Source organism: Chiloscyllium punctatum, chromosome 45 (genome assembly GCF_047496795.1).
Source record: "Chiloscyllium punctatum isolate Juve2018m chromosome 45, sChiPun1.3, whole genome shotgun sequence".
Lineage (NCBI taxonomy): Eukaryota > Metazoa > Chordata > Chondrichthyes > Orectolobiformes > Hemiscylliidae > Chiloscyllium > Chiloscyllium punctatum.
In genome coordinates this window covers 23,196,099-23,211,313 of record NC_092783.1, presented here as the reverse complement: position 1 = coordinate 23,211,313, position 15,215 = coordinate 23,196,099, and positions in this window count along the sequence as shown.

Genomic DNA, 15,215 nt, shown 5'->3' with positions numbered 1-15,215 from the left:
GAATTATTCACAAACAGTAATAGGTGAACATTATGGCCAATGCAGTGGAAGTTACCCATAGCACTGACATTGTTAGTCAAACAGTCGGTTTCATGATCCTTAATTTTACAGGTTGTGATTCTGTTGTCCTGTTTCTTTAACTTTGGTTGAATTCTCGGTGTCAGGTTTAAGAGGGAGTCCTTTAGTTGCCCTATTTCTTTTTGTTTGGCTGTTAGCTAGCTGAGCTCTTACACTCAGGAGAGAGAGAGAGAGAGAGACTGTCTTTACCCTCAAGACAGGGGTAACTACAGAACAGCTCTTCATCTGTAATCTTTACAGCCTGCGAGCACTCAAATTCAGGCTGGTATGGCTGTTCACGCCCACTTCAGATTGTTCACTCCCACTTCCACAATTGAGTTGAAACTGGCTTTTTCATCCCTATCCTTCTGTGTTCTTCGAATGGAAAAATATATTTGGGGTTTGCAGTTTGGGGCATAATTTGCAGAGAGCTGGCGTGCTGTTTAGCAGCGTGGGGGTGGGGGGGGGGTGGGGTGGGTGGAGTCGCTATCCTGTTATCTTTGTCGTCACAAAATGCCACAGTCCAGTCTGTTTTGAAATGCATCCTTCCCCCTTTGGAAGGGCAGTGGTTTGAAGACATAACATTCCAAGGCTTCGCCTCCCTCTCTCTCTATTCAGAGAGTTTGGCTGCATCAGTCGTCATATAAAAAACATGTAATGGAATTAGAAGTTGAAAACCTTCATTTTCCTTCCGGGGTTGTGAAACAGGTAACCATACAGTTTTAAAAGCCAACCTTAGATGCCAGTGCATTTAGATTCTTGAATTTTTGCAGTGATCCAGGACATGCAGCCCCAGCATAACAAGGCTAACTTTCAGAACGCAGTAACCATAAATCGTTACCACAATAAATAGTTTCTTTGCCACATAGAAGGGAGTCAAGAGAGACAGGGGAAGGCAAGACAAGAGGAAAGTTTTTAAATTCATTAATTTCAACTGTTAGAACTCAAATTGCAATGAGGTGTATTTGTCTGAAAGCTCTACACAATAACAGCCAACTTTTCAAAGCTTCTGTTGACAATTGGGGTGTATGTGAAACACCATTTTGAGCAGCATAACCCCGGTGTGAAGTATTCATGTCAGTAGTGATGAGAGAGAAATTTCAAGGATATTGTGGAACAACATCACCAAGAAGCAGTTTGTGTGTTACAGTTTGCTGTACAGGTGTTTTAAAATGCAAAGTGACACCAGCAGCATTGATTCAATTCCTGTACCAGTTGAGATCACTATGAAGGCCCCACCTTCTCAACTTCACCATTCGTCTGAGGTATGATGACTGTCAGGTGAAAGGCTCCACCAATCATTTCTCCCCAGTGATAGTGTAGTCAATAGTCCTCTGGGATTAAGGCAACTTTCATTTTCAGTGTTACTGGCTCCAGAGTAGTTTTCCATTGCTGTGTGTGCAGACACCACTATAATCGGGTACAGGAGAAGGATTTGACCCATTAAACCTGCTCCTCCATTTAATCAGATGACATGGAGACCAAAACCTTACCTATTACTGCAGTCTTACTGAAATTCGACACCAGGTTATAGTCCAACAGAGTCATAGAGACAGACCCTTCGGTCCAACTTGTCCATGCCGACCAGATATCCCAACCCAATCTAGTCCCACCTGCCAGCACCCGGCCCATATCCTTCAAACCCTTCTATTCATATACCCATCCAAATGCTTCTTAAATGTTGCAATTGTACCAGCCTCCACCACATCCTCTGGCAGCTCATTCCATACACGTACCACCCTCTGCGTGAAAAAGTTGCCCCTTCAGTCTCTTTTATATCTTTCCCCTCTCACCCTAAACCTATGCCCTCTAGTTCTAGACTCCCCGACCCCAGGGAAAAGACTTTGTCTATTTATCCTGTACATGCCCTCATAATTTTGTAAACCTCTATAAGGTCACCCCTCAGCCTCTGACGCTCCAGAGAAAACAGCCCCAGCCTATTCAGTCTCTCCCTGTAGCTCAGATCCTCCAACCCTAGCAACTTCCTTGTAAATCTTTTCTGAACCCTTTCAAGTCTCACAACATCTTTCCGATAGGAAGGAGACCAGAATTGCACGCAATATTCCAACAGTGGCCTAACCAATGTCCTGTACAGCCGCAACATGACCTCCCAACTCCTGTACTCAGTACTCTGACCAATAAAGAAAAGTATACTAAACGCCTTCTTCACTATTCTATCTACCTGTGACTCCACTTTCAAAGAGCTATGAACCTGCACTCCAAGGTCTCTTTGTTCAGCAACACTCCCTAGGACCTTACCATTAAGTGTATAAATCCTGCTAAGATTTGCTTTCCCAAAATTTAGCGCCTCGCATTTATCTGAATTAAACTCCATCTGCCACTTCTCAACCCATTGGCCCATCTGGTCCAGATCCTGTTGTAATCTGAGGTAACCCTCTTTGCTGTCCACTACACCTCCAATTTTGGTGTCATTTGCAAACTTACTAAGTCTGGCTGCTCCAGCCACAAACTCCTCAGGAACATCAAAACCCTCAAGGCCAGCATGCACCACTATAGGACAGTCATCCACCATCTGAGCTGTGAACTCCAAGGAAAAGAAGACCTTCACTAGCACGGGTGCTATTTACAAATGGAATCTCACATTTGTCAATATTTTGGCACATGGAACTATCATTTATCTGATCAACAGATATTTCAGATGCAGCTGCAAGAATGAAGCTATAGTGGCTACCGTTCCTCTTTGATGACAGGACCCAACTGAAGCAGTAGTACTCTTTCCTTCACTACAATTTATATAACATGCTGTCATTGTTGAATGTTGGATCAGTAGAAGTTGCAAAGCTTTCAAACAGTCATTTACATTTTAACTTTTATTGCCTAGCAGAAGTGAAGAACAAAAAAAAAGCAGCATTTGCTTTTGAGAGTAAACATGGGCTGTTTTTGGAGCAACAACTAATTTAAAGTCCATGAATCATGCCTTCATTCAATTCAGATGCATTGGAAGTGGGAGTCAATTAAATTCTGTCTGTTGTGTTGCTGTAACACTACCATGATGAAGATGATATCACGATGAAGATACATTCCTCTCATTTCATGTCCTTACCTTCCTCCTTGAAACACTGTTATAGACAATAGACAATAGGTGCAGGAGTAGGCCATTCTGCCCTTCGAGCCTGCACCACCATTCAATATGATCATGGCTGATCATCCTCAATCAGTATCCTGTTCCTGCCTTATCTCCATAACCCTTGATTCCACTATCCTTGAGAGCTCTATCCAACTCTTTCTTAAATGAATCCAGAGACTGGGCCTCCACTGCCCTCTGGGGCAGAGCATTCCACACACCCACCACTCTCGGGTGAAGAAGTTTCTCCTCATCTCTATCCTAAATGGTCTACCCCATATTTTTAAGCTGTTTCCTCTGGTTTGGCACTCACTCATCAGCGGAAACATGTTTCCTGCCTCCAGAGTGTCCAATCCTTTAATAATCTTATATGTCTCAATCAGATCCCCTCTCAGTCTTCTAAACTCAAGGGTATACAAGCCCAGTCGCTCCAGTCTACCAGCGTAAGCTGATACCACCCTCCCAGCTTGTCAGCATTCATCACTTCTCCAGTTGTGCAGAGCACAGTGAGAAAAGACTGTGTGGCACACTCTGTCTGACGTGTACCACAAAGCCCATGCCAGAGCAATCTAAACATCAGGCCCTCATCTGGAGAGGACTAGCATCTGTGCTTGGTGGAGCAGCCTAACCCTGGTGAAAGTATAAACTGCACTGCATCTACACTCGGCCTCAACCAGGGGATTGTGTAATCAACATGTGCAATATGGGTAAAGTAGCGTTACTTCTGCAATCATAATTACTTATGCAAGGTAAATGAACTCACACCAGTGTTTAATTGTTTCAACCAAGAGCTGAGTCAACAAGAATGAAAACTATGTGAAGGAAATATACAATTGTTTTTGTATTAGCTAAAATGTGCATACAAGAATGAAATGTGCCTGCAAACAATGGTAGATGTTACAGACAAATAGATAAGGTGCTGTGAGGGGAGGGGGTGTAGGTTAAGCTAGATATGCCTGTACAAACAGTAGTTATTAGCATCTGTTTCCCACTTCTGCAAAAACAAAAACAAACTCCAAATAAAAGGTCATAAGGCTCAGTATGGATGAGGAATGGGAAGAAATGTTACAAGTAAGGGAAACAGATGGTAGTGAAGGAGGATATACCTAACAATGGACCACAGCAGGATGTGGTGAAATGGCCAAGTAAAACTTGTACTTTGTTATGCACAAGGCTGGATAAGGAAGAGATAAACAATAGTAAAGGGTGCTGGGTTTAGAGTAGTGGGAGGAGGGAAAGAGAAACGAATCCTATCTAAGATATGTAGTTGCTAAACTCTGCGTGTCTATTTTAGGCACCACAATTGCAAACGTATAATAAACAACACTGTTGCTTCAGATCTTGTCTCGGACTGAAATTATTGAAGTGAATGAGTTCTATTTCCCACAACCATCAGCCATGTTCAGAGAGGACTGCTACCATCTCCCAGCAGCTATTCTTGTGTGGAATGGACTTTCCAGCCCTTGAAAATAAACAAGAGCCAAGGTGTTATCCATGATACAGGCAACTTCCAGGGTACCTAGCGCAGACCTCTAAGATGTAGTTGTGACAATCATAGATGATGTGGAACCTTTTCCTATTCTAATAAATTCATCTGCATTATGATTTGGCTTTGGAACCTTTTCCTATTTTAATAAATTTGTGAGGCTGCAGCATTGATTTCATCACAGGAAGACATAATGAAACAATGTGATCTTGTAAAAACTGCATCTGTAACAGTCATGATCCATTTGTGTATTGAGGTATCAATTGGAGGCAGCTAATTACATAAAAATTAGCATTGCATCTTATAATGATGTCTACTGGAAGCGAAGGGACACCTATCCCTTCAAAGATTATTCTAGTACAATTAGTTAGTTTAAAAAAAACACATCTGCCTAACTTGAGTGCCGTTACAGGAGTTATGATGACAAAGAACTTTGACCTAAATACCCACAATGAAAAACATTGCAGTGCATTATTGTCCAACAGATACTATAAGCAACCACATATTTTTCACTTCTTGGAAACGATAAACTGAAATGAAAGTTAGACACTGAAACAGTGAAATACAAGAGATTTTTGCAATTTGAAAATTAAATGTTACATATTGTTGAGCATGATATTGTAATGCAGGTGAGTTTATTAAAGTAAGGAAAGGTTCCACGTCATCTATGATCATCATGACCACATCTTAGAGGTCTGCACTAGGTGCCCTGGAAGTTGCTACATGTTTAAATTCAGGAAATTATACCTGATAACAGCCTTCTGATTGGTTGAGATGCAACATGTTCACAGCGCCAGGGACCCGAGTTTGATTCCAGCCTAGAATGATTGTCTGTCTGGAGTTTTCATATTCTCCCCAAGTCTGCGTGGGTTTCCTCCGCATTTGGATGGGTATATGTACAGGAAGGGTTTGGAGGGATATGGGCCGGGTGCTGGCAGGTGGGACTAGTTTGGGTTGGGATATCTGGTCAGCATGGGCAGGTTGGACCGAAGGGTCTGTTTCCATGCTGTACATCTCTATGAGTCAATGTGCAGGTTAGGTGAATTGGCCATACTCGATTGCCTGTAGTGTTCAGAGTTGCCTGTAGGATTGCCTGTAGGTTAGGTGCATTAGTCAGGGATAAACGTAGAATAGGGGAATGGGCCTGGGTGGAATACTCTTCGGAGGGTCAGTGTGAACCTGTCGGGCCAAATGGCCTGTTTCCATACTGTAGGGATTCTCTGATCCTAAGTTAAAAAGTTAAGCTAATGTCAGCAAATGTAGAAGAAACATCAGGAGCCTGCAGACTGAAAGTATCCCTCTCTGCGTGGGGAAATGACAGCAGTGTTAAAGCAGGGATTGATAGTTTCGGTGAGCCAAAAGAATTAAGGTAGAATCATAGAAATGTACAGCAGAGAAACAGACCCTACAGTCCAACTCATTCATATCGATCAGATAGCCTAAATTAATCTGGTACCATTTGTCATCATTTGGCCCATAACTCTCTAAACCCTTCCTGTTCCAGTATTTGGGACAAAGAGGAGTATTTAGATTTGCGAAGATATCACTAAATGATGGAATGAGGTTGTGAAGCTAAATGACCTGTTGTTTCTTTGCAGTGTTGCATGTGCACGGTGTTCCTTCTATGTGGTGCACTTTCCTCATAGCTCTGCCAATTGCTTGTGAGTGGGTTATATCCTCGATGAATGTTGTTAAATATTTGCATTGATTTTGAATACTGATGACTGTATCATCTTCACTCTTCAATAAAGAAATATTAATATGGCTTGAATTAAATAGACACATTACCTGTCGCCATTGGTTGTTCAGGTTGGAAATAACTGGATAATTAAATCCCTGAGACTGGGACTAGCTGTAATTTTGATCTGCTTTTTAAATTATGAGACAGGGACATTACCAGGAGTTATTGAAGCTTTTAACTTTACAGTGTTTCTGTGATCCCAGAGTATTTGTGAGGTACAGAAATGATGCATCAACTGTATTAGTTTGAATTGCTGCATTCAGTTCTCGTGTCTTTGGAATTTTTCATTAAATATTAGAATCAGCAGCAATTGAAACCTATCCTTTTTTTGAAGCTAAATGTTTCCATAACTGAGCCCACCTCATAACGTCCAACTGGTTGTGACTAGCTCAGCAAAAAGGACATTTTCTTCTGTTCTCTTGCGTGTTTTCAAATGGACCAGACATGGGAATTTAAATATCAGGGTATTGTATGATTCCAGGTTCAGATTCAAATTAGGCCAATCAGTTTAAATTATACCCTGAAAAATTCCAAACTCCAATCAAGTTTGAGTTTACTATATTGACAATCTTAAAAACCAATGATACAATCCAATGCTATTGGGGGTATAAGACAGGGGAACAGGTGATAGGAGAACTACCAAGCCACCAGCATCTGCAGACTGCCCAGAGAATAGCTCTCATAAAGGTACTTTACTGATTCGTGACCTGTGAAACAGAAATCCCTGAGAAAATCTGATTTTCTATCCATCTCAAACCACTACCCCAATCCCATGTGCTTACTTTTACACATTAATCTCTTATGTGGGACTTGTTCTGAAAGTCAAAATAAAACACATCCACTGGCTCCCCCTAATCACCTCCTACTCGTTACATCCTTGAAGAATTCCAGTAGTTTGCCAAGCATGGCTTCCCTTCTATAAATCCATACTGACTGTGTCTGGTTCTAAAATTGTTTTCTAAGTGCTCTGCTATAAAATCCTGTAAATAGACTCTCGCATCTTCCTGCTCACAACATCAGGCTCACTGGTCTATAATTCCCTGTTTTCTCTCAACCTCCCTTTTTAAACAATGGGGTTACATTAGCAAAAGTCCCTATGTTTGCAATCATTTCTGGTACATTATTCATACCCTCCTTTGTGAAGACAGAAACAAACTATGATTGTAGTTTGTCAGCCACTTCTTTTTCCCCATTCTAAATTACCCTCTTTCTGGTTGTAAGGGACTGACATTAGTTTTCACCAACCTGTTTCTTTTCAAATACTGATCTAATTCACATTTACAGTCAGTTCTTACATTCTCTGCAAGCTTACTCTCATCCTCTCTCCTTCTTACTCAATCCCTTGGCCCTCCTTTGCTTGTAAACCATTCCCAATCCTCAGGTTGACTGTTTTTCCATTCCAATTTGTATCTCTTTTTCATATCTCTAAGTTTCCTTGTAAACCATGATTTTATGACTGCTCTCTTTGCACTCTTGCGCCAGACGATACGAAGATAGGTGGAGTTGTGGACAGTGAGGAGGGCTGTTGTCGGCTGCAGAGGGACTTAGATATGATGCAGAGCTGGGCTGAGGAGTGGCAGATGGAGTTCAACCCTGCCAAGTGTGAGGTTGTCCATTTTGGAAGAACAAATAAGAATGCGGAATACAGGGTTAATGGTAGGGTTCTTAGTCAGGTGGAGGAACAGAGGGATCTTAGGGTCTATGTACATAGATCTTTGAAGGTTGCCACTCAGGTGGATAGAGTTTGTAAGAAGGCCTATGGAGTATTATCGTTCATTAGCAGAGGGATTGAATTCAAGAGTCGTGAAGTGATGTTGCAGCTGTACAGGACTTTGGTTAGGCCACAGTTGGAGTACTGTGTGCAGTTCTGGTTGCCTCACTTTAGGAAAGATGTGGAAGCTTTGGAGAGGGTGCAGAGAAGATTTACCAGGATGTTGCCTGGAATGGAGAGTAGGTCGTACGAGGATAGGTTGAGAGTTCTCGGCCTTTTCTCGTTGGAACGGCGAAGGATGAGGGGTGACTTGATAGAGGTTTATAAGATGATCAGAGGAATAGATAGAGTAGACAGTCAGAAACTTTTTCCCCGGGTACAACAGAGTGTTACAAGGGGACATAAATTTAAGGTGAAGGGTGGAAGGTATAGGGGAGATGTCAGGGGTGGGTTCTTTACCCAGAGAGTGGTGGGGGCATGGAATGCACTGCCCGTGGGAGTGGTAGAGTCAGAATCATTGGCGACCTTTAAGCGGCATTTGGATAGGTACATGGATGGGTGCTTAATCTAGGTTAGAAGTTCGGCACAACATCGTGGGCCGAAGGGCCTGTTCTGTGCTGTATTGTTCTATGTTCTATGTTCTATGTTCTAGACCGGATTAAACATTTGTTGTTTATCACCCATTCACTCCTGAGTGTTTGCCACTGCCTATCCACTGTCGTTCCTTTCAGGAACATTTCCCAAACCATCATAGCCAACTCATACCCACTATACCATCGTAGCTTCCCTTATGAAGATTCAGGACACGAGTCTCAGAACTAATTATCTCCAGTATACAGGAGGTTGAGGGTAGTGAGGTCAGGGATAGGTTTACAAGGTCGTGAGAGGGCACCAGCAATCCAAATGTTGGTTTGAAATGTGTGTACGTCTATGCCTGGAGGATCCAGAATAAGGTGGATGAACTTGCAGCATGGGATGGTAGCTGGGATTTTGATGCTGTGGCCTTCTCAGAGACATGGCTAGAGGAGGGACAGGAATGGTTGTTGCAGATTCTGGGATTTAGATGTTTCAGTAAGAACCAAGGTGATGGTAAAAGAGGTGGGTGCTGTGGCATTGTTGTTCAAGGGTAATATTACAGCAGCTGAGAGAACGTTTGAGAACTCATCCACTGAGGAAGTTTGGGCTGAGGTTAGAAACAGGAAAGTAGAGGTCACCTGTTGAGAGTTTTTCCAGGCCTCCAAATTGTTCCAGGGATGTAGAGGAAAGGATAGCAAAGATGATTCTCGATAGGAATGAGAGTAACAGTGTAGTTGTTATGGGGGACTTCAACTTCGCCAATATTGACTGGGAATACTATAGTTCAAGTAGTTCCATGTGTGCAGGAGGGGTTTTTCACACAGTATGTAGACAGACCAACAAGGGGAGATGCCATATTGGATATGTTACTGGGGAATGAACCCAGCCAGGTGTTAGACTTGAAAGTAGGTGAGCACTTTGGCGATAGTGACCATAATTCGGTTATGTTTACATAGGCAATGGGCAGGGATAGGTATATACTACAGGGAAAAAGGTATAACTGGGGAAAAGGCAATTATGATGTGATTAGGCAAGATTTAGGATGGGGAAGGAAACTGCAGGGGGTGGACACTCTTGAAATGTGGAGCTTCGGAGTATACTTAAGAGGGAAATCAGAAGGGCAAAAAGGGGACATGAGATAGCTTTGGCAAATAGGGTTAAGGAGAATCCAAAGGTTTTTTACAAATAAATTAAGGAGACAAGGATAACTAGGGAAAGAATAGGGCCCCTCAAAGACCAGCAGGGCAGCCTTTGTGTACAGCTGCAGGAGATGGGGGAGATATGAAACAAGTTTCAAAGGACATGGAAGATATAGAATGTCGGGAAATATTACAGAGGAGGAAGTGCTGGATGTCTTGAAATGAATAAAAGTGGATAAATCCCCACGATCTGATCAGCTGTACCCGGGAACTCTGTGGGAAGCTAGGGAAGTGATTGCTCGGCCTCTTGCTGAGATATTTGCATCATTGATAGTCACAGGTCAGCTGCTGGAAGACTGGAGGTTGGCTAATGTGGTGCCACTATTTAAGAAAAGTGGTAAGGCCTAGCCAGGGAACTATAGACCATTGAGCCTAACATCAGTGGTGGGCAACTTGTTGCAGGGAATCCTGAGGGACAGGATGTACATGTGTTTGGAAAGGCAAGGACTGATTAGAGATAGCCAACATGGCTTTGTGTATGGGAAATCATATTTCACAAAATTGATAGAGTTTTTTGAAGAAGTAACAAAGAGGATTGATGAGGGCAGAGCGGTAGATGTGATCTATATGGACTTCAGTAAGGCATTCGACAAGGTACCCCATGGGAGACTGCTCAGCAATGTTAGATCTCATGGAATACAGGGAGAAATAGCCACTTGGATACACAACTGGCTCAAAGGTAGAAGACAGAGGGTGGTAGCGGAGGGCTGTTTTTCAAACTGGAGGCCCTGTGACCAGTGGTGTGCCACAAAGATCAGTACTGGGTCCACTACTTTTCATCATTTATATAAATGATTTCGATCGGAGCATTGGAGGTAGAGTTAGAAAGTTTACAGATGACACCAAAATTGGAGGTGTAGTGTACAGCGAAGAAGGTTACCTCAGATTACGAGATCTTGATCAGATGGACCAATGGGCTGAGGAATGGCAGATGGAGTTTAATTTAGATAAATGCAAGGTGCTGCATTTTGGGAAAGCAAATCTTAGCAGGACTTATACACTTAATGGTGAGGTCCTAGAGTATGTTCCTGAACAAAGAGACCTTGGAGTGCAGGTTCATAGCTCCTTCAAAGTACATTCGCATGCAGTTAGGATAGTGAAGAAGACATTTACTATGCTTTCCTTTTTTTTGTAAATATATTTATTTGCAAATTTTTTTTTAACTTTACAAACATAATAAATTATTGAAAAATACAATCAATAACAACTATCAATATAATAAAAAGAAAAAATCACAAATTACAATACAATTACTGTCTACCTACTCTCTAATACAAAACAACCCCTAACACTGTGCAAAGCAACACCAAAATAAAGAAAGAAAAGCAAAAAAAACCAAAAAGCCCACAAAATACAGAACAGCTATGCTCGACACAAAGCTCCCAAACAAAGGAACGAGAGCATTGTATATATACCTGTCTTAACTCAGGAGACCCCCTCGAGGGCCCAGGGCTTGACAAATCTAACCATCCTGGTTAAACAAACGCCCCAGTTAAGATAATTGACAAATCTGTCCCCAAATAACTCAAGTAGGGCTGCCATATCTTATAAAAATGGTCTGTGTGTGATACACCATGTTTGTGATAAGGTCCAAGGGAATGGGCTCCATAATTAAATTTCTACCATCCCAGCAAGCCTGGTGAGTTCTCAGGCACCCAGTTCATCAGAATATTCTTCTGTGCACAGTATGCAAGAATATTAAACAGTTTCTTCCCATGCCCATCTAAAGATGGTAAATTTGGTAGACCTAAGAGGAGAGATATTGGGTCTTCTTTGACTTCAGTCCTCAATACCCTCCCGATCTCTCCCTCCACGGCGCTCCAATAAACACAGAGCCTGTGGCAAGTGCAGAGCAATGGGTATGAGTACCTACACTTATTTTACATTTGGGGCACACTGAAGATGCCCCTTTTTTAAACTTCGCCAGATGGTCTGGTGCCAAATGAGCCCTGCGCAGAACTTTTAACTGCACAGCACATGTCCTATTACAGATTGAGATCTTTCGAATATTCTCTCATATGTTCTCCCATGTTTCAGAAGAGATCTCCATTCCTAGCTCTTGCTCCCAGACCTCACATAACCGGTTAATATCCTGCCAGGCCCTGCCATCCAGTAGGCGATAGAGGGCACTAACTGAAAGGGTGCTTGTGGAACGTAGCAACAACCTCTCTGTATCGGCCTTATAGGACTTATGAGAAGCGTAGTCTTCTTCTGGATGAAATCCCTAACCTGAAAAAAACGGAAAAGATCTCTGCTGGGTAACCCGTATTTGCGGCTCAGTTGCTCAAAAGACATTATAACCTCCCCCTCAAACAAGTCTCCCAAACTAGAAACTCCTCTCACTGCCCATAGTTTGAACCCTGAGTCCATCATCCCTTGTTAGAGCCCTGGCTTAAGTGGCAAAGTCTTGGATAAAGAACCCTCACTCTGACACATCACCCTCCAAGCCTAGACCGTACTAATGACAATGCAGTTCCAGCAGTGATCCATAACTGTCCTCATCGTATCCATGAACAACAGGTTAATAAGAGAGCACTTTGCCTGGGAGGCCTCAATATCCAGCCATATTGAGTTTGGATTGTTACTTACCCAATCACAGACAAAGGACAGCAGGGAACTCAATTGATACCTCCTGATGTCTGGGAGATCAACTCCTCCCCCTCCTTGAGGCAACTGCAATTTAGTAAGTTTGATGAGGGGCTGCCCACAATACCAGACAAAGGAACCAAACCATCTCAAATGCTTCCGTAGCGTTGACCTGGGAAACATTTTAGGGAGCATACGCACGGGATATAGCAAACGAGGAAGAACATTCATCTTAATGAGAGATATTCAGCCCAGCATTAAAAAGGCATCTGGATGGGTATATGAATAGAAAGGGTTTGGAGGGATATGAGCAGGGTGCTGGTAGGTGGGACTAGATTAGTTTGGGATATCTGGTCGGTATGGATGAGTTGGACCAAAGGGTCTGTTTCCGTGCTGTGCATCTCTATGACTGTATAACAGCTACTGCGGGTCTTTGATAAGTATATACTTGTCAGGCAGGAAGGTAATTATCGAGAGAGGGAGCCATGGCTTACGAAAGAAGTTGAAGCTCTTGCCAAGAGAAAGAAGAAGGCTTACGTGAGGATGAGGCGTGAAAGCTCACTGAGGGAGCTTGAGGATGATAAGTTGGCCACAAAGACCTAAAGAGAGAGCTAAGAAGAGCCAGGAGGGGACATGAGAAGTTGTTGGCTGATAGGATGAAGGAAAACCCTAAGGCCTTCTATAGGTATATCAGGAATAAAAGAATGATTTGAGTAAGATTCGGGCCAATCAAAGACAGGACTGGGAAGTTGTGTGTGGAATCTGACAACATAGAGGAAGTGCTTAATGAATACTTTTCATCATATTTGGAAAGGGAAATGTTCGTGAGAATACGGAGATACAGACTACAGGATTAGATGGGATTGAGGTTGATAACAAAGAGGTTTTAGTAATTTTGGAAGATCTGAAAATAGATAAGCCCCCTGGGCCGGATTAATTTCATCCTCAAATTCTCTGGGAAGCCAGGGAGGAGATTGAAGAGCCTTTGGCTTCGATCTTTAAGTCATCATTGTTGACAGGTGTAGTGCCAGAAGACTGGAGGATAGTTCCTTTGTTTAAGAAGGGGAGTAGGGACAACCGTGGTAATTATAGGCCAGTGAACCTTACTTTGGAAAGGTGTTGGAAAACGGTATAAAAGATAAAATTTATAATCATCTGGAAAGGAATAATTTGATTAGGGATAGTCAACACGGTTTCGTGAAGGGTAGGTCGTGCCTCACGAACCTTATTGAGTTCTTGAGGATCTGTTTTGGGGCCATTACTGTTTGTTTTTTATAAATGATCTGGAGGTGGGCGTAGAAGGATGTGTTTGAAAATTTGTAGATGACACTATGGTAGGCAGAGTTGTGGATAGTGTTGAAAGAGGTTGTGGGTTACAGAGGGACATAGGTAACATGCAAAGCTGGGCTGAGAAGTGGCAAATGGAGTTTAATGTGGAAAAGTGTGAGGTATTCACTTTGGAAGAACTAACAGGAATGCAGAGTCCCGGGCTAATGGTAAAAGTCTTGGCAATGTAGATGAACAGAGAGATCTCGGTGTCCTGGTGCATAAATCCCTGAAAGTTGCCACCCAGGTTGATAGGGTTGTTCAGAAGGCATTTGGTGTGTTGGCGTTTATTGATAGGGGGAATGGGTTTAGAGGCACAAGGTCATGCTTCAGCTGTACAAGATACTGGTATGGCTGCACAGTTCTCGTCACTGCATTATAGGAAGGATGTGGAAGATTTGGAAATTTTCAGAAGACATTTACTAAGATGTTGCCTGGTATGGAAGGAAGATCTTATGAGGAAAGACTGAGGCAACTGAGGCTGTTTTTGTTGAAGAGAAGAAGGTTGGGACATGACTTAATCGAAATGTATAAGATAATCAGAGGATTAGTTGGGGCGGACAGTGAGAGCCTTTTTCCTCGGATGGTGAAGGCTAAAGTGAGTGGACATAGCATTAAATTGAGGGGTGATAGATTTAGGACAGATATTAGGGGTAGTTTCTTTACTCAGAGAGTAGTAGCTGCATGGAACGGCCTGCCTGCATCAGTAGTAGACTCGCCGACACTAAAGGCTTTTAAATGGGCATTGGACATACATATGGGTAATAATGGAACAGTGCAGGTTCGATGAGTATCAGATTATTTTTGCAGGTCGGCGCAACATCAAGAGCTGAAAGGCCTGCACTGCTTTGTAATGTGCTATGTTCACTCTCCATCCTCATGAAAGATTTAATCATATTATGGTTACATATCCTCAAGGAGTCTCTCACAATGATATTACCAATTGTACCTTTAACAGTGATTAACATCCAGTCTAAGCTGGCCTGTTTTCCAGTTGGTTCTTTCACGTATTGGTCCAGAAAACCATCCCATACACACTGCAGGAATTCTTCCTCGACGGTATTGATTTGCATCCATAATTACAGATTTTCCTTTCCTGAATGTTTTTCTGATTTCTTGTTTAATGCCATGCCTCATATTCCCACTACAATTTGGGCCTCTCAGTACTACTCATGTTTTTTTGCCCCTAGGTATTTCTCAATTTTGTCCACACAGATTAAGTTAGTATCTTTCAATATTGTGTTTATATCCTCTTTTACCAGTAATCCAACCCCACTGCCTTTTCCTTTATGTCAGTCCCTCCTAAATACTGAATACTCCTGGATGTTCAGGTCCCATCCCTGGTTACCCTGCCTCCCATAATCCCAACTATATCATGGCCTTTTACATCTGTTTGTGTGATTTATTCATCCACTTTATTTCAAATGCTCTGTGCATTCAGGCACAAA